This window comes from Triturus cristatus, chromosome 10 (genome assembly GCF_964204655.1).
Source record: "Triturus cristatus chromosome 10, aTriCri1.1, whole genome shotgun sequence".
NCBI classification, from domain to species: domain Eukaryota; kingdom Metazoa; phylum Chordata; class Amphibia; order Caudata; family Salamandridae; genus Triturus; species Triturus cristatus.
Window position 1 is genome coordinate 182481906 of NC_140593.1, and position 20597 is coordinate 182502502.

Consider the following 20597-nt stretch of genomic DNA (forward strand, 5'->3'; position numbering starts at 1 on the left):
TTTTTAGGAATTCCAAGTTTGTCTTTCTGTGCATAGTTGTATATTAGAATGGGTTTTCCTTCACTAACTAGGTGCCACCGCCATCGTTGAATCAGAAGATGACAAATGTCAGTAAGTTGGAACCAAGATGGATCAGAGTAAAAATGGGTCTGGCTTGGCTTTGCAAAAGGTGGCACTATGTTTTAAATTTAATGACAAGCGATTGTGGACCAGGGCTCTAGCATGTTCCTCTACCAATGCTTTCTCAGCTCATTGCTCTCTAAACTCTATAGTGGTTGATGAATATATAGATGAATACAATGCGTATGATGTTGATTCTAATTCACTATTTTTTTAAACATAGAGGGCATGAATGATGAGGATACCGATGTACTACAGGGAAGATCAGAAATGTCAGTGTTAGATTATTGACAACAATTTAGCCATGCAACATTGCATTGGTTTCCTCCATACAATCAGTGAGCAAAGGGGGCAATGGCTACTCCTATGTTAAATTTAAATTTCATTGCAAACATTCCAAATTTTGATTCAATTCATGCTAAAATGATTGATGTGCTTTGTATGATCTATGCACTGTGAATAACCCGAGGAATGAAGATCAGGACAATGTGGACTTTTCCCATGGTTCAGTGAATAGGAGACAATTGCTAAAATATTGCAAATAAGATGTTTTAGTGCTAAACTGTAAACTACAGAATCAAATGGCTATAGGTAGTAGGGATAACGGAATTAAGGTTGTTAACGGTAGAGACATGCAACATATTCATGTTCGTACAAATTTTAATCATACTTTCTCTCCAACACTAAGGGACCAATTATGAGTTTGGCGGCAGGACCGCCCGCCACTGCACCGCCAAACCCGCATGAGAGCCGCCTGCCGTTTTATGGCATTTTTAGTCATTGGCGGGTGGTTCCATTGGCGTTTCCTCTGCAGAGCCTATAAATTAGGTGCCTATAAAATAGGCACCGCAATAGGAACATCAAAGGAAGTTCCATGTTGTGCCCCCCTGTGTGCATCCACATGAAGTGAGGCACAAAGGGGGCCCTTTCTTTCCTTACAGCTACTGTTTTCATGAAGAAAAGACCTCCATGAAATCAGTGGTGGTGAGGAAAGTTGTAATATGCTTGGTGGGACCGCAGCAGTCCTGCCAAGCATATTACTGCCTCAAGCCCGCAAATGGCGGTTCCCTGGCAGAGTCGGGGGTTCTAGGGCAGCATGACCACCAAGGCCATAATGTGGCGGTCAGAATACAGCCATTGCTGCCCCACTATGAATCTCGTGGCCCGAGGACCGCCAGACTCGTAATTAGGCCCTATAGGGGCATATGTATGAAGCTCATTTCTTATTCGCAAACGGGCCGATTCTCAGAATCGGCCCATTTGTGAACGGGAAAAAGCCTTTTGGGATGTATCATCCTAAAAGGCCCTCGCAAAATAGGGAATCGCAAAATTTGCGATTCCCTATTTTGCGACTGCATTTAAGGAGTCGCCAATTGCGATTCCTTAAATGCGATGCAGAAAGCACCCAAGTTGTGCGATTTCTGGTGGTAATTTGCGATTTCTTTGAAAAATGCACTTTTTGGCATTTTTCAAAGTGCCATGTGGTGCACATACATGCACACATGCTCCTTATGACACCCTTTCACCCTTGAAATTGCATACGCAATTTGCGATTCCCTACTGGGTACTCGCAAATTGCGAATGTCTTCTCATTCATTCCTATGTGCCTCTAGGCCCATAATAATGAATGGGAAGGTATTCCTTAATTGCAACTCGCAATTTGTGATTTGCAATTAAGGAAGCCAAGAAATCGCAAAATATTTGCGAATTTTTATTTACATCTCGTTTTGCGATTCTCAAATAGCGATTCTCTAAAAATCGCTATTTGAGAAATGCAAAAACAGTATTTGATAATATGCCCCTATATATTGAATCCTGCTTATTCGAGTTTCAGTTTTAGAAAAGCAATGTTTGGGCATGGGAAAATGTTGGAGAAAGTGTTTCAAGGTCTTCATGCTCCAGGGATTGCTAATACTACACAGGAGAGTGTCGTTATCAGAGAACTCCTTTGAAAGTACTCTACACTTATGTTGTATAGTTCATGTTTAGGTGATATGATTTTTGCACGTTCCTCTCATTTCATTAATGGATTATCCCTGGTTGATTTCACATTTGCTAACTTGCCTTTGTGGGACTGAGAGACACATTTTAGAATATACCCATTTGACCAAAGTGATCAATGCTAACAAGTTATAAACTTGACTTTTAATTATTTAGGCTATCATCTATGTGAGTTAGGCAGCTGGAAGCAATATCTTGTCGAGTTTGGTTAAGAACGTTCTTAGTGAGTTTAACTATTACTTTGGAGGCTTTCGGATGAGCCCAATTCAGAAAGGTTATTTGAGTAAAGTTTTTCCCCTCATCACTTTTATAGCAGATGTGTCGGGCACATTTCCAGCAGGAATGTAGGATGTGATGTGGAATTCTATTTTCATCATCAGAGACCCAATGAAAACTGTTTAAAACGTAAATCTATTTTGACACCTGTGAAGGCCAACAATCAAATTTGCTCCATCTATCTGAGATCGAAATTAGCAAAATGTACTTCAAATATAGAGGAACTCATGAGAAACGTATCTCATGGCCAAAATGTGTGCATGTGGGGTAGCACGGAATTGGGAACCCGTGTTACTTTTAAGTGCCCCTTGTTTAATGATCCCAAAATGCCTTTTTGCCTAATTGAGGTGGCTGCTAGTTAAATTGCACTGGCACTTAGAAAATTATCCAATCACTCTTTAGAAATGTTTTTACATATAACTTGTTTTTAGAGGTGTGTACTGCTACTTTTGATGTCTTTGTAATCGGAGAGCTAAGTTAGCAATGCAATACAGACTAAGAAAATACATTTATTACTAGAGCTCCCTGATTTTTCCTGTCGATTTTCTTTGCACCCCTTAGTATCAATGCTAAATGTCTGATGCCCACAGTAATAATTCCCATGGAAATTCCCATTTCCTAGCGTTTATTCGGGTTGCAACTCAGATACTACGGTAATTCTGCACCGGTGTTCCTGAATCACCCTTCACGAGAGCCTAAGAGGGTTTGCAAGACGCACTATAAAAAAATATAAGGGGCAGATTTACAAGCCCCTTGCGCCACTTTTGCGGCACTTTTAACATGGGAAAAGTGACGCAAGGGGCTTGTAAATCTGGCCCATAGTTAAAATGTGCACATTGGTGATGCTGTGCCCCTTCTCCCTCTTGAGGACATTGGCCTCAAATAGCCCCACAAGAGGTTCTGAAGGACCATCATAGCTGAGTGTACGCAACCAGCAAAATGTTTTTTAAAACACATGAATATAAGACAATAGGAGGTCTCCTGAGGTGTGAGAGGCATGGACTTTCAATAGAAAAGAAAACAAGCTTTTACAAAGTCAATTGGTCTGTCCTTGGCAATCTGGATCAATAGTTATGTTTGATTACAAGCATGTGGCATAAAAATAAAACAAAACAAGATGTCATCTCCTAAACTTATCCACCTTAAGCTTGCAGAAATGTTTTGATTGAAGAAACATTCACCAGTGCACTGTTTTACAAGGGCTGTTTTTTAAACCTCAGGCTCTTCGGATGCACAAGCATTTTATGACTTTTATTTGTGACAAAAACGAGAATAAATCACCACTTAACCAAGCACTCAAACTACAGACACCTGCAATGTTACAATATGACTTGAGCACAAGTTTACTTTGTAAAAAGTAGTGCAGCTGATATTTAAAGTTAATATAAAAAATAAATAAAATAAAAACGCAGCATCTGAACCAACCTTGCAACTGCAGAGAAAGGAACTTTTTTTTATGTATATGCGAGCAATGTGCACAGACTTTGTGCAGTCACTCAAAGTTAACAGAGCCAGTGGTTAACATGGGCTTTAATAGAACAATGATGAAACTCTCTGACCAAAAATCATTCTATGTATGTGTATTAGATGTGATTGCTGTGGAAAAGACATTAGTCTGAGGAGACAGCTAAAGCTATCTCAAAGGCCAGACCTATAAAGTCTGTCCTTTCCCTTTAAATGTTTCTTTAGTTCCTGACTGTTCAAAATTCACACACACATTCATGTAAGTTGCAAAGGTCACAGGAGGACGCATGCAAGTGTAGATTCTCCCCAATTAATATTGTGCATCCATGCGGACAACCAGCTCTTTTGCGTGGAAATTATTTGGCGTCTGCAAGTCAACCTAATTACATCTTGTGTAATTACATCTAATTTAATTTCGGTGAGTCTTTTGAGACAGTGAATTCTGTTCACAGAGCCCAGGAATGTTAGGACGATGAAGCACATAATGTTTTCCTGTATGAGTTACCCATGTCTAAACATGGCCATAGATTCACACAAAATGTCAGGGGTAGCGGAAGTGAAATCACACACACTTTGATCTTAATGATATCTCACAGGAAGTGACATCATATGAACATTTACCCATACACGTACACCTTCTTTCTCTCACACACACTCTCACCCACAAGTAAGCACAACATCTGTTTAAAAGCATTTGTTTTACTTACCTCAGTCGCCAGGGAAGGTTTAGTTCTATCACCTTGTGCTTCACTTCGTTTTATTACACTAACATAGAGTATTATTGACTGTTAATATTCTAAAAAGTGGGGATAAAATATGGAGGGAGGAGCTCCAACACCAGTGGCGTAACAAAACTTGCAGGAGGGTGGTGCCCCACTCTCCGGACCCTGTCAAGAGATCTCAGGCCCACCCATGCAAAGTGTCAGAGAGGGCTCCTGGAGCTCGTGGGCCACCCGCACCACGGGGGCTGTGGGGCTGTAGTTATGCCACTGCCCAACACTCAAAGACGAGTTTCCCCTCTGTTCTTGGTACTGATTCATACATATGCCAGGTTTCATAGTGCATGGGCCTTAGAGGGCAGGCTCTACAGCCTGTCTCCCAACACAGTTCCAATTCTCATCATCCGCGCGGCAGTCTTATGAGCTGCAAGGCCACAGGCCGTTTTCTGTCTAGGATCCCTAGTGAGGAGAAACTACTGTTTCTTTGAAGCAAAATCTGTTCTATGCCTCATAACTGGGACCCTCACTCCCCTTTCCTTATGTGTCACTGCTGACATTTGTAAGTGTGTGCATGAGTAAACGGGGTACTCTTTCTGGGCATACTGTGGTTTTAGCTGTCATGTGCTAGCCATTACAGATACATGTTCTTTCCTTCTCCACCTAAAGTTTTGAACCCTTTCTATTCCAATCCAATCCAAAAATTCTTTATTTCGGCCATATAGACCATAAAAGATGCAATGGAAACATTACAAACATTAAAACATTATTTTAAAACACATTTAAGTAGAGTCCGCTCTCCCAGCGAGGAGTGATTTAAAATTGCATTAGAAAGTACAAGGGGCTTCAGAGGATTTTTTCTTTCTGATCAACCATATGGCCATAAGAAATTTGGAAACAGCGAACACAATGTGGCCCAGGGTGCTAGTTTTCAAAATCCTGTATGCCTGTGCATACTCTCTGAACCCCAGGTTCTTACAGAGCGGTGCTATCCAGTATTTTCTGGGCCTTTGGTATGCAGGGCACACAAACAAGATGTGGGGGTCATCTTCCACATGGTTGTTACAGCATGGACATGTTTTATCGCCCCCATTTGTCCACTTGGAGGTGTATGAATTAATAGGTAGTGTGCTAAGCCTCCATTGAACATACAGTTTCCTCGCCAGGATGGGAAAGATAAAATCCATAAAAGGTTCAAAAACATAAGAATTTTTGGATTCTAAAAATCGCAAAGTTAGGGTGCCGCTATTTTGAGCGTCCATCAAGTGAGCAAGGGACCTGGCTTTGTAGATTTGTGCCAGGGCTTTGCGCGAGATAGTTTGGCAGCCTCGCGCGGGGTCCTCCCACAGGACACGGAGATTGATGGCAGACAGTTCATTTTCCACAAAGGTGAGCCAGGGGATTTTGCCGCTGCAGTTTAAACTCATGACATGGGTGAGATCCTCCCTATAATGATGAAGTTCGTCCGTAGACCAGAGCCTGTGCCAGAACTTCACTGGCTTTGACACAAGCTCCTCTGCAATAGGGGGGAGACCCATGTCCATTCTCAGAGGCTGAAGTGGCGTGGCACTTGAAAGGGCTAGAAGGCGCCTTAAAAAGCTATTTTCCACTGTTGATAAGCCCTTCACCACTTTGTATCCCCATAGCTCACTGCCATACATGGCCGCAGCCTTGGCCTGGGTCTTGTAAGTTTCAAGGGCCGGGCTTATGGGCTTGAAGGAAGAAGTATTAGCCACTTTCAGGATTGCACCCGACAGTTGGGATAATTTGGCCTTAGATCGTACTATCTGTCGGTCCCATGCTAAATTTTCCTGCAGTGTTACCCCCAGATATATGAAGGTGGACACCCTCTCAAGGCTGGCGGTCCCCAGGGTGGGATTGGGCCTAGTTTTGGTTGGTGGATTGAAGATCATGAACTTGGTCTTTTCTGTGTTCACCTCCAACCCATGCTGATGACAGAAAAGACCAAATCCATCCAGGATCCTCTGGATCCCCATGGGGGATTTTGAAAGGAGGAGGGTGTCGTCGGCAAACATGATTGCCGGTACCTTCCTACCTGCCAAACAGGGGGCGTCGTTGTCCTTGACGTTTTCCAGGTGTGAGATGACGTTATTAATGAATAAGCAAAACAGGGTCGGTGACAAGACACAACTCTGCCACACACCTCGACGGACAGGAAACCTGGATGAAAGTTTGCCATCTTTCCCACACCTGACTTGAGCATAGTTGTTCTCATGCAGCCTGGCTAAGATGTTAAGTAGCTGGGGGGGAATTCCTAACTTTTCCAGCACCTCCCAAAGTTTCCTGCGCGGGACTAGGTCAAAGGCTGACCTCAGATGCACGAAGACCATGTACAATCTCCCCCCCTCGATCCTCACCGTCTTCCAGTAGAGGAGAACGAGGCGGAAGATCTGGTCCATGGTCGACGTGTTTTTCCTGAAGCCAGCCTGCAGGGGACTCATGATGTCATTTTCCTCCACCCAGTCTAATAGATGGTTCAAAATAAGGCGCGCAAAAAGCTTTTGGGGAACATCTATCAGGCTAAAAGGCCTGTAGTTTGCCGGACTCAAAGGGGACCCTTTCTTGTAAATCGGAACTATTTCAGCCCCTAGCCAAGAGGAAGGGACCGCCATACCTCCCAAAATAGCATTAAAAAGAACAAGAAAGTACGGGGCCCAGATGTCAGGGTGGTATCTGAACAGATCACCGGGTAGCTTATCCAACCCCGGTGCCTTCCCCAGCGCTAGGCGCTCCAGTGCTAGCTTCACCTCCCCCAAGGAAAATTCCAAGGCCACATCTGGAAGGCAGGGGGACTCCACCACCATCCCTTCCGGCCAGAGAGTGGTTTCTTGATATAGTGTCCCAAAGTGGGCCTCCCAAATAGAGGGGGCAATATTGGGTTCTACTGCGGATAGCAGATCCCCTGTTCCATTGTTTACCAGAGCCCAAAATTTTCTAGAGTCTTTGGATTTGAGGGCTTCAGTCAGTTCATGCCAGTGGTTCCAATCCCACTTTGCCCTTGCGTTGGCCAGTGCTAACTTGTACCCCCTCCTAAGGGCTGCAATCTTCACCTTATCGCTACCCTCTTTAATTGCGGAAAGAAGCTCAGACTTAGTTTTCCTGCAGGTGGAGGTGTACCAAGTCGGAGCGCGAGTCTTTTTCCTTCTAGTGGGCAGGGCCGGATTGAAGACATCTGCAAGGTCCCTCACTAAGGCCTGGTGAATGCCAAATAGTCTCTCATTGTAGTCAGAGGGTCTTGGTTGATTGATGAGAGCATCCACCTCCTGGAACCTGGGGAGTGCTATGCCATAGAGGTTATTTATAGCTTCTTCTTTATCAACTAGCTTCCCCCATTTCACCCGGCGCCTGCTTGTAGTGAGTAGTATGTCTCCCTGGTCGACTCCAGAATCGGTAGTTAGCAGCCCTATAGCAGGGGCTGGGTGCTGGATCTCCAACAAAAGGGAATTGTGGTCACTGTCTGTCCTCGGGATCACTCTAAAATCTTGAACTTTGGGCCACAGGGAAATATCTATAAAAATGTAGTCCAACCTTGACTCATGGCCCTTTTTGTTGAAAGTACACACCGAAGGAGTGTCAGAGGGGGTGCGTCCGTTACACGCCCTCAGTGCAAAGTTCAGAGTGAGAGAGGTAAGTTGTACTGCCAACGGAGACCAAGCTTTGGGGTGAGGTGAGGAGGAAGGTGGGACTCCCCAGTGGTCATCCTCGGCAGTAAAGGCACCCTCCATTAGACCTTCCAGGGGTTCAAAGTGGCAGTTGAAATCTCCTCCCATCACTATTTTCAAGTCACCTGGCAGTTGCCCTAGAAAAGATGAAAGATCAACTAGGGTTGGGGATTCCTTGCCCACAGCGACTGGTCGAGAGTAGACGTTAACAATAGCCCATGTACTTTTACCAGGCCATCTGAGGAGCACACACTGAATGTCCTGTGAAAGTGTATCCATTCTTTCCACCTGACACCCAATGTGGCTCGCCACCCAGATTGCTAAACCTCCCGATGGTCTCCCCCTCCCATTCGACTTTGCCGGGATTTCAAAAATGTCATATCCCCTCCTAAGCTGTGGTGCCCTAGCCCATGTCTCCTGGAAGAGGAGGATGTCACTTTTACTGACCAAAGTTTCCCACTCCGGGGTATCCACCTTACTTGAGATGCCAGCTACATTCCAGGAAAGGATAGTCAGGCCTGGACCTTGAAATTGCGGACCTGCTTCACTTGGTGCAGACGGGATGTCATGTGCAAAATTACCCAGGTCACCCAAACCAGTAGTAATGGGCGACTGGGTGGGTAATTCAACAAGCTCCACCAATTGCGTTGTAAGAACAGTTGGTGTGTTTGGTGGATCCTCATCTAAAACTTGGATGCTTCCCAGGGCGGTCCCCCCCTCATTTGCAGGGGCCAGGGACCTTTTTTCATTTACGGGAACAGATGTACCTTCCCCCCTGAGTGTAGACCCATAGGCAGAATTTACTGGGTGTTGTGGAGTGTCCCCCCTTATTGGTCAATCTACTTGGTCCAGGCAGGAGAATCTATTCTGATGGACAAAATTGCCATGGGCGGGCAGTGTGTTGTGCTTGGGTCTGTACCGTGAACCATCTACGGCGAAGCCCACTCTGGTCCAACTCTGTTCCCTCCCCACAACTAAGTTGGAAACATTTGGGTAGAAGTGTGAGAGGGACACTAATTCTATGTTGGACTTATCCGGCCTTACCAGCCAGTTACAAATGTAAGGGGCAACCAGTGGGCTTTTAAAACTAATTATGATACAGTCCCCTACCCTGTTTTTGGGGGTGATTCCGATCCATGGGATCCTTCTGACCATCAACACATCACCTTTGATGTTAGAAGGGGGGGGCCTGTTAATGTTAAGCCAGCTAATTACCTTATTACGGAGTGAGTCCTGTGGCTCTCTGGTGTCGCCAGTGAGCTCAGGAACTCCCACCATAATCGCTGTGTGGGGCACAGCCTCAGGGGGCAGATTAACCGCCCTGCGCCTAGTGTTGGGGCTAGTGGGGCGACCAGTATGTTCATTGTTAACTCGCCCCCCACTCGTTGGAAGGGGTAGTGTTGGTTGCTTAGACCTTCTAGGTGCAGGGACAGGGGGGCTAGACATTTGTGAAGAGGGCAGTGGGGGAGCATGACTACCTGTAACACTGTGTTGTGCCCCAGCCGGGGCCTGTATGCTTGTTCCAGCAGTAGATGGTCTATTCCCTACAGATTCCCGGGGAGCCGTCTGTGCACTTGGACCCAACCCCCTGCTAGGACTATTCCTGTTATGTGCGTTTTCTATAGCCCTGAGTCTAGCAGCTATGGAGTCCAATTTTACAGACAGGGGCTCCAACAGGCTCCTAAGGATGTCCCTAAAAGAGCCAAATAGAGCCTCTGCCGCATTAGGAGGATTTCCACCAAATATGAATGGCCCAGAACACCCAGGTACCACTGTGGCTAATGGCGAGTCTGGTTGATCAGACCCAATTCCCGGGGAAGTAACCACGGGAGAAGCCGAAATGTCAGAGCTAACATCTAATGTTGGGTTGGTTTTATCCACTTTGGCCCTTTTTGCCCCTCTAAGCTTCCTTGACCTTTTCCTTTTCGGAGGATGGTCCACTCTACTGCCTACGGGATCTGTTGGCGCTGCAACTTGCCCTTCATCCTGCGCCTTAGACATTTCCGCACAGTTCATATACGGAGTGGTCTCCACCACCCCCGAGGGACGCAGAGGCTCGCTATCCCTCAGTAGATTAGACGGGGTCCTAAGTTGTTGGAGGACTGACTCGATTGTCTGGTCAATGCTATCCATGAGAGATAGATGGGTGACGTCAAGGGGTATTGGAGTACTAACATCGATGGAAGAAGAGTCCGAGGGGTCCACTGAAACTGACGCGTTTTCTAAGTTTACCTCAAGGAGAGTGTCTGATACTGTGCGACCTTTGCTAGCCGCAGCACTGGTCTTCGTAAAGAATTTTTCCAGTGTGCTAGAGCACTGTTGGGCAGCCTTACTCCTGGATACTCTAGTATGGCGAGAGGAACAGTCAAAGCCGCAGGCTGATGGAGTATGGAGAAGAGCCTTGAGACAGGGACAACGTTAGCGGGGGTGCCCGGTCCGGTCTCTGCCGGCCTCTAACGGCCTAAAACGGCCCGCTCTTTGCCCGGTCTTCGCCCGCTTCCTCGTCCGCCCGCGTCCCGCGTACGCGTTCAAGGCAGGGTTGAAGTAGAGGAGGAGAGAAGGGGGCGGGAAGAGGAACCAGGTGCGCGCGGTGGACGGCGCAAGCACTTCTGGACCTCGCAGTCCCGCTCCCTATGCAGGTGGCGTCTGAAGCACTCCCCCAGCCGAGGTGACCGAGCCGAAATGCTCCCAGGCCACGCAGAAAGTCTTGGAAAGGGCTCCGCTGCTGATAGTGCCCCTGGAACGGCCAAAAACACTGTCCACAATTCTTCCCGCTACACGAGCGGCACCTAGGCCCATGAGCATCAAGATTAGATATCGTTGCACTGGGGTAGGAAATTATCCATTGTGTGTCTCCATACTAGTCTCAGAATGTTCCGCCAGGACAGCCAGTGGTATGCAAGAAGATGGCTTTCTGAGATATGCAGGAAAGGCCAAATGCAGTAAGGAAACTTGCTCACACCTGTGCTCTGTGCTCATTGCACGTATTCTACGATCAGCTTGGTTAGATTTGCAGCCCCAGTACAGCCTCTGGTTGGCTAAAGATGATATCAAAATAATTCAGCACGTAGAGTGGATATTATGGAATTCCACCGGTGATGTTACCATGGACGTCAATTCACCAAAATACCAGGAGTAGCTGAAGTGACATCACAGGTCATGTGTCTACTGATGACATCACAGAAAGTGATGTCAAATTGATTTTGACCTTGGTGATATCACGGAAAGTGATGTCCCATGACCCTAGCAACAACACAGAAAGTGACATTGCTGGAGGGAGTAGTACAAAATTTTGTATACCCCCCCATTCTGCATGTTTATATTAATTCAAATAATCAATTAATTGTAATATTATTAATCCGTTTGAAGTGATAACTCACCAATTATATTAACAAAAGAATTACACTTGGGAATTGCACCTTGCATGGCTATATTAATTGTAAACTAACTTGAGTACGCATATTAATAGTAGAAAACTAGAATATTGCATGTTATATGTCGCTTTGGTGATGTATTTGTGATTTGTGCTTTATTCAGTGAGTGTAAACCACTCTGAGTGTTGCTTCTGCTAGATAAATACACATACATATAGGTATTAGCAAGGGGATAACATTTTCTTAGCCATTTCTATGTTTTAATTAAGTTTTTGTGTTTCTTTTGCCTAAGTTGACCATTTCGGCCTAAACAAGATGGCTGAACGAGACGTTAAACGTGACTGCCCTGACAACACAAGGTTCTGGATGAAGTGCGCAGGTGTCACCGCCAGCAGCAGTGGCCTGGACCTGACCCCGGGAGAACATGTACCCTTCAAGGACGCTCCGGGAACCTGTCCAAGACCAAAGACAAAGCTCAATTTAAAAGCCGGGACAAGCAAGTTTGATGACTTTATCATTTGACACCCTGAGAACTGTACCCCGCAACCCCAAGTGGACCAATCAGGACTTTCTGTGAAATTCTGGTCTTAGGTACCAGGGATCCAACTGGCATTCCGATAACGCTTATCACTGGAAAGGTAATAGGTATTCTCTGAGCTTGTTAGAAGGACAAAGGAGAGGTAAGCGCTGCTTTGTTAACGTATGCTATAATTCTGTAGTAGGACAGACTGTTCGCTGTTCTAAAGACACCAAAGTTAACAACATAATAACTATGAGATGTGCCGCCATCAGCTACCAAGTTATAGCCTTGATATGCATGCGTCAGTCAACAATTCTCAGGAAGATCCCAGAATCCTGGTAGTGTCATGTTCTTTAGGATAGTCATGTACATACCGATTACATACATTGTGTCCCATCCAAACAACATAACGGTCTTTTGTATAATATGTTTTGATTCATCTTATTAGCACTATGGTAGAAATGTATCTACTTTTTAAGATTTTGGTGCTAGCGATCACATTTGTCTGCTCCTGTCTTCTGATTGTTGCAGCTAACATGTTTCATAATAGACTGACGCTTGACCAATAAATAATTATTGAAACTGTTCCAATTGTCATTATATGTATTCTGAGAAAAGCAAGCACGAGTGACTGAGTGAAAGATACCTTATTGTTTCCACTATACCTGAGGAATCAGGGTTGTCATGTTCAGTGGTTGCTAGAAACTACATACACCTTTGTAGAATACAGGGGGGTGGTAGTGGCACCATAGAGCTGGCTGTTCTAATAGCTGACTCATCCTGTAAGGGTGTCCAGAGTCTGTCTGCACACCAAGCCCTCAGTTTAGATCATCCAAAATGTGCAGGTCCTGGGGGGTCCTAGGAACTACACAACAGTAGGTCCATTCAGCCTTTCATTCTTCTGAGAACCACTGAGTTGTGTAATAAAAAAATCTGATATGCAGTGAAAGATGCACAAAAGATGAACCTATGTTTTATAAATGTGTACAGTACTAAACACCAAGACACAGCACCAAATTCAAAGCTATCGTTCCACATAAGGTGCCAGAGCAAAACCATCAGTGTCCCTGGCACAACCTGAATTACCCAAGACTAGCTCAATTATCCAAGACATAGTACAAATACCAAAGCACGAGAATCATTTACAAAAGCTCAGCTTCAAATATCTAGAAACAGCTTCTACTGCTCAGACTCAGGTGAGCTAATAAACAGGCAGAAGGGCATATGCTCCCATGCATAGCAGTAAATTATCAGGCATAGCACCACATTTTCAGGCAACATTTCAAGCATCAACAAAAAGCAATATATGCCTGGCTGGGCACAGAGTTATATTCGTAGTTACAGACATTATAAATCTCAACCAAGAAAGAACAGTATGTCCTCATTATTCTAAGATACTGTCCCAATTGCTGAGTGACTTCCAATGCAAAAACTATGCTTTAATACTTTTTCAACTCTGTCTGTGCACTGTATGTGGAGTACACATGCAAAGTTGTAAAAGTGTGGAGACTTCTGAAACGTACTCCATGGTTATACTTGCGCCAAAAAGCCATGATTTTGCACTCAAATCCCTGTCTACAACAGTCAAAGATATGGATTTGCAACAGAAACCACTGGTAATTGCATGGGACCATCCGCGTACTACACATGCCTGCCTCCTTAATGTAAAGTAGTGCACAGCCGTACTCTGCATTACTTTAGGCAAACTTTCTAACACAAACCATGATTTGATATGCGTTGGAAAGTAATGGCAAAAATTTGCACTGGGTTTGCATCACTTTTTTGAGCCAAACAGCATAAAGTTTAAGTACATTTTGCGTCTGCCTTCTTCTAAAATTAGGACCTGCTTTCACTACAACAGTGCTTATCTGCTCACACAAATCAATTATAGTTTAATAGGATGTCTATTTTGTCATATGCTGGATTACCTGTTTTGACCAAACAGGCATAGCAAGTGGCAATAACACGAAATCCCAACGCATTATATTTGTAGTGTTTAGATGCAATTTCATTCTCAATTCTGCATTGTGCAGGTGTACTGCCTCACTCAGCTCAACACCTTTATATTATTCACATGAGAAATATTTTGGAATGGGCTCTCCAATCTTGTTTAAAAAAATGCCAAACACCTCTGTTCACAAGAGGTTTTCAAGCGCAGTCCTAGAAGGCTATTCACTCAGTAGCAGGTGACATTTACTCAAAGCATCACATCCCTTTCTATCGTTGTTTATGCACTTTGCTGCATTCTGAGTTTGGTAAGATTAATTACACTGAAAGTACTTTGGATTAAGTATCTAATGTCCCTCCTACAGCTGGTGCAATTTGTGGCAATGTGCAAGGTGTGAACGCATTATTATTGATAATAAAAACAATTCTTTTGCTTTTAGTGCTTTGAACAAGCTATTATATGCTAGCCCTGCTGTGTGGTTACTTCATACAGGAGCAGAAATAATGAACTCTGTAGATGAGGGAGGCGAACAAGGCATATGCCTAACAGCTTGCACATAATACATGAAAACCTAATTTAAGAAACACTTTGAAGTATGGTGTGCAGCATGCTGGAGATGTATATCCAGTTTGCTCTGATGAATAGCCACTAACCAGCAAAAGTTGATCACAGTGAAATTACTCTATGCAGTGATATACGGCTCTTCACACAAACATGGCTGTCTTACTCTCATGCAGTATCAATATGCAATATCATATAGGGCAAAGTGACATCACTTTTAAAATCTTTTTTTTGAAAGTTTTCTTAAAGTATGACTAAATAGATTTCTGTAGATGTCAAGAAATATGTTAACATTCTGTCCTGCCAAGTCACTGGAAGGAGTAGATCAGGAATAAACACAATACCCACCTAATTTGAAGCAGTCAGAATAAGACAAATGCTTCCAGTGACTCCTTAATAGAAGCCTTGCAATATGTACTGAAGCAGGCCAGGAATAATACTCGCTTCTGAAGATATGAGACGTCAAGTCTAGATAAGTAATGCAATGCAACTTAAATTCAATTGAAGAAACTGCAACTGAGCAGTAAAACAATGTCATTAGCCTTGTACTAAAGATGTCTTCAGTGATGTCACTGACCATGTCATGAGTGATGCAAAATGTGAGGTTACAAGCAGTGCATTGCGGGGGCATAAGTTATAGTTAGATCAGGTAACTATAACTGTTGAATTTCTAAGGTTTGTGAGTGTAAAATATGATCCTAACTATAGAGTCCCTGTAACCTTTGTTGTTTTTGGTGAATTTCTAAGGTTTTCTTAATTCTATTTCCTAGCTATAAAACCCTGTAACCTTTGTTTTTTTCAGTGAATTTCTATGTTTTTTTGCTAGTTCCTAACTATAACTTCCCTGTAACCTTTGTTTTTTTAATTTCACTTTTTTTTTAAATCTATGTTGTAATACATTTAATCTTAATATACATTTTAAAAGTAACAATTTACAAATCAATGTAATGTAATTTATGTAAACTTTTTACAAATGAAATACAGTAAGTCCTTCACTTTTTAAAATTCATTTTATGGATCGGTGGACCTGCCCGATGACATCACTAACCTCTCTACCCCTCCACATTGCAAACCAATCCCTAAATGAGTTATTTTGGTTACACATCTCTCTGGAGACAGTCTAAAAAGTTCAGCTCCATTGTATTTTTGGCTTTTTTCAAAAGAAGAGAGTTTCAAAGTGAAGCTGTCTTCTGCTGAAGAAAGAAGAGAACAGAAAGAGCAGAATGAAGTAGACTTACCACCTCCAAAAACCTCCTCTAACATTTGGAAATATTTCTTCATCCCTTCAGGAGAAAATAAAGTTGTTCCAAAAATTGTCCAATACAATCTACGCAGCAAAAAACTTGGTACAGTGAAGAAGTAGTCACATGGCATATCCTCCATTTCTTAATCCTGAAAACCATACATATAAGGACATATCAGAGGATAATAAGAGAGAGGGAAGGTGGTGCATCATCATTAGCAGCTGGACCATCTGTGGTACCCTTCCCACCTGATCAGACACTACCGTCCCCACTGATTTACCAAAATTGCAAGACATGGTCACTCATTCTGGCAAATGCCATATTCCAGTTGCAATAAATAAGTCATCTGTTGTCCAGTTTGTGGATATTTTCAAGAGGTATATTTCATAATGTTTTTTACTTCACAACTCCATCTTCCATTCCTCTGTAAACACAAATAGATATCTGAAAAGCATATATAGAAAACATTTAACTTGAGATTACATATTATTAGATTACATGCTATAAGCAAGTGAGTAACTACATATGAGGTTATGTCAGTGTGTAATAGGCTGTGTAAGTGTCTGAGTATGTCTGCATAAATGGGTATGAGTGGCTGTATGGGTGGTGACTTGGTATGTGAGTGGTAAATGGATATGTGATTGAGTGTATTTCTGCCTCTGTATGTGTGTCACTGAATATGAAAGTAGCTGCATTGATGTGTTAGTGACTGTATGGGTGTCTAAATGGGTTTGTAAGTTGCTGTATGGATTGGTAACTGGCTGCATTAGTGGGTGTCTGGGTGAGTGCAAGTGACTCTTTTAGTGGCGGATACATAAGTGCTGTGTGAGTGTTTGAATGTATGCATAAGTGCCTCTGTCACTGTCTGACTGGGTGTGTGAGTTGCTCTATGGTTTTTTAAATAGGTATGTGAGTGGCTGTATGGGTGAATGGCTGGGTGTATAAATAGGTGTATGGGTGCATAAGTGCATGTGTAACTGACTGTCTGAGTGCTGGGTACATGAATTGCTGTATAGGTGTTTGAGTGGGTGTGATTACCTGTATGGATGTATGAATGACTTTGTAAGTGGATGTATAGCTGAGGTATGTTGAAAGTTTGGGGGTGATTCATCAAGGGGGGGCCGAGAAAAAAGGGGGGTCCCAAAACGTGTTTTCTCCATGTTAATTTCCATAGAAAACTTTAGACAAGGCTACAGGTGAACGGAATTACCCCAAATGTGGCAGGGAGAAGGGCCTTGGTCTAGAAAGCACGCTTTTGTTTATTTGGTGTAAATCCGTTCAGTAGTTTTGGAGAGATATCAAAATTTACAGATATCGATATTTGGGAATTCTGCCATCTGATTGGCTGAGGTGTTACGAGCACGAGCTTGCTGCTTATTTGTTGTGAAGGCTGCGAGCGGTTGCAACTAGGAAGTGTTGTCTGCCATTTTGTGATTCCGTTGAAGCGAGTAAGGGGAAAAAAGGGCGAAAAAAGTGGGAAAGAGGAGAGTAGGAGCACTGTAACCTCTGTGGGGTGTTTAGGGTGTGCTATAGATGGGGTGTGAAGCGAAGTATTCACCCAAAGCGGTGTGAAAGTGGTGGGCTACGTTAATTAAGTGAGGTATTGCCTAGAGTCTGATGCTGCTAAGGTGAAATGGTGCGGGAGTCTGGGATTAAAGCGTGAGCCCAAATTGTGTGTCTTATGCTGTGAAGTCATGTGCCGTGGCCACTGCACTACACCTGTGGAAGTAGTGTCAACATGTGTTTATACCTACTAGGATGAACTACTGCCCCGTACTGGTCTGAAAGTCCTGGGGTACAGAAAATATGTGAGGTATGTGTACAGTCTCATGGTGCTAGGCAGAGCTGCTGCCGGACTCGGGGATGAAAGTGTGAGTCCAAACAGTGTGTCATATGCTGTGAAGTTATGTGCTCTGGCCGCTGTGCCATATCTGTCCAAGTAGTGTCAGTATGTAGTTATACCTACTCGGAGGAACTTTTGTTTCGAACGTTGTAACTTGTGTATGGTGCTTAGGGGGTTTTGTACAGGGAGTGCGAAGGTAAATTTGTGTGCATCAAATCAATTCGGTATTTGTAAAGTGCAAACTACTCACTCCTACGGGTCTGATGGCGCTGGGGGCGTAAGCTGAGCTGCTGATGGACTCGGGGTAAAGCCGGTGAACTACTGACCCCTACTGGTTTGAAAGTGCTGGGTACGGAAATTAAGTGAGGTATTGCCTAGAGTGTCATGATGCTAAATTGAGCTGCTGCTGGACTCGAGTATGAAACCGTGAGCCTGTGTTTGCTATGCTGTGATGTCATGTGCTCTGGGCGCTGTGCCACACTTGTCCAACTTGTATATGGTGCTTAGGTGGTGTTGTATAGGGAGTGCAAAGGTAAATCAATACGGTGTTTGTAAAGCGCAAACTACTCACCCCTATGGGGAGTAGAGGTGGTGATCAAAGCGAGAGATGGTCTGGCCGCTGCGTCACAGCTGTGTGGAGAATTAATTTTGGCGAGGGTCCGGAGTTACCGTTACCTGGCCCTAAAATAGCGGGCCTAAGTTGTCAGTTATAGGGTGGCTATAAAAAGAGCCCTTGTGTTGATTAGTTGGAGCTACAAATAAGTGCGGATCCACAGCTTCAAGATTTTCAGGAAAACTCGATTTCCGTGATCTGTGACGTGTACTCCATCACTTTTGTCGATATCAGCCATATCAAAACGTATATTGTTGTTGTAGATGGACCCCCTTTTGTGGTCTCTGAGGTATGCAGACACAGTTTTGTTGCGTATCTTCCTAGATTTTTCAATCTGAGGACAAAATTGTTTTGACCATTTCCACTTCTGTCTTTGGCATATCTTGGAATATACAAAGACAGTTTGAGGGAAAAGTAACATCAATTGTCCAAAGGTGTCCTTCATAAGCATTTCCAAACCTACCCCAGTCAATGTGCCTAGGTTGTTTCCACCACAGTGCACAATCATGAGGTCAGGGTGTTGGAGATGCAAACAGGTTTTAACCAAAGGCAACAATTGGTGCCACTTCAATCATCTCTGTGTAACCCATTCAATGTCCACATTTTGTAAACCTAGGTCTAAGTCAATACGTCTCTGTTCTGCATACCTCTTGCACCAGAAAATATAGCTATGTCCTACGATCCACACTAGCATTTTGAAGGTATGGCTGGAAGGTATGGAAAGATGTCTGTAGCTCATGCAGTTCCTTGGTAGAATAAGAGATATGTTTAAAGATGGATAACTACTTTTTATTGCCACACAAAACGATACGTGATTGGGAGACGAAAAGCATTCTTTTTTAAAAGTAGGGTGCACATTCATTTTGTGGAAAAGCATCTTTGTGATTGGTTAAGAAAAAGCAGTTTCAACGTAGAGTACATATCATAGGATAAAAATTGTCAACTCAACCACACCTGCTAGTTGCATTTGGAAGGCACTGTTCTAACTTAAAACAATCGTGAACTTTTAACCTGCACGTGCCGTCAAATGTTCGAGAAAATGTTGCAAAAAAATATGGTTACGTTTAAAAAGATTGATGAACTTTCAACCTGCACGTGTTGTAGAATGTTCTAGAAAGTGTGTTGATAGAATACGTTGCACTTCTGACTTCTATGTGTTGTTGAATATTTTAAAAAACTGTTTATATGGAAAATTAAAAAGAAACCAAGAGAGAGAAGTTTTGAAACCTAAAAGAATCAAGGAACTATTCTAATTTGTTCTTTACATGTATTTATGTGTGGAGCAACAAAATTATAGACAGAACAGTACCAGGAAGAGGAAGAAGCAGGGAGTGGGGGACGGGGGGAGATGGGCAGAATGGCAGACATGCACAATTAAGTATAGCACAAGTATCGCCAAGCAATGGCCAAAATGAAACACAATATAAGACAACCCTACACAAAAGGGGAAGTGTGGGTAAAGAGGGTCCAAGGGATGTGTTTAGAGACCACCTACAGTATAAATCCCCAATCAACAAGCATTATACCAAAAAATACTGTGGGTCTAAAAAATATATTCTGTGTGGATACCTGATATATTCAGAAAAGTGAAAACCATCTGGGGTGTACCCAAAGAGGTTGAGTTCCCATCACCCACAAAGGTGGCTATTCATCATTTGGGAGCTCTGAACTAAACCATAAAAACCAACCACTTGGGTAATAATGGCAGTTGTATGGTAGTCCCAGTCGTGGGTGACCAAAAGTAGGGTGATGGTTTGCAGTGCCAAGAATATAAAAGGAAAAAGTGCTATTAACAATGGCTACCAAGACACAAACAATTTTTATTCTGGTGCTATCTTGATGCCACTTTAAAACAGTGCGTGGACAGTATAACAAATGACTGTCAGAGTGGTGGTCTACATGTTTCGGCTATCGGACTATGAAGTCCAAGCTCTCATCAGGACCTTTAGCGCTACTGCAAAAACGTGAACAAAGGAAACTTATGTAAATTAGTAGTTGGGATGAAATCCCAATACGACCTTTTATGTTAGTCTGTTTCCCTGGAGTTTTTGGGAGGGGAAACCAGAAACCCGGAAGGGGAGCTCAGCTTCCAGCGTGGGGTACCGACGGAGAGAGCGGTGCCTCCTGTCCTGAGCGGTTGCCAGGCGAGGCGAGGTACATACCCGATTACTGACGGGTTTCTGGTTTCCCCTCCCAAAAACTCCAGGGAAACAGACTAACATAAAAGGTCGTAT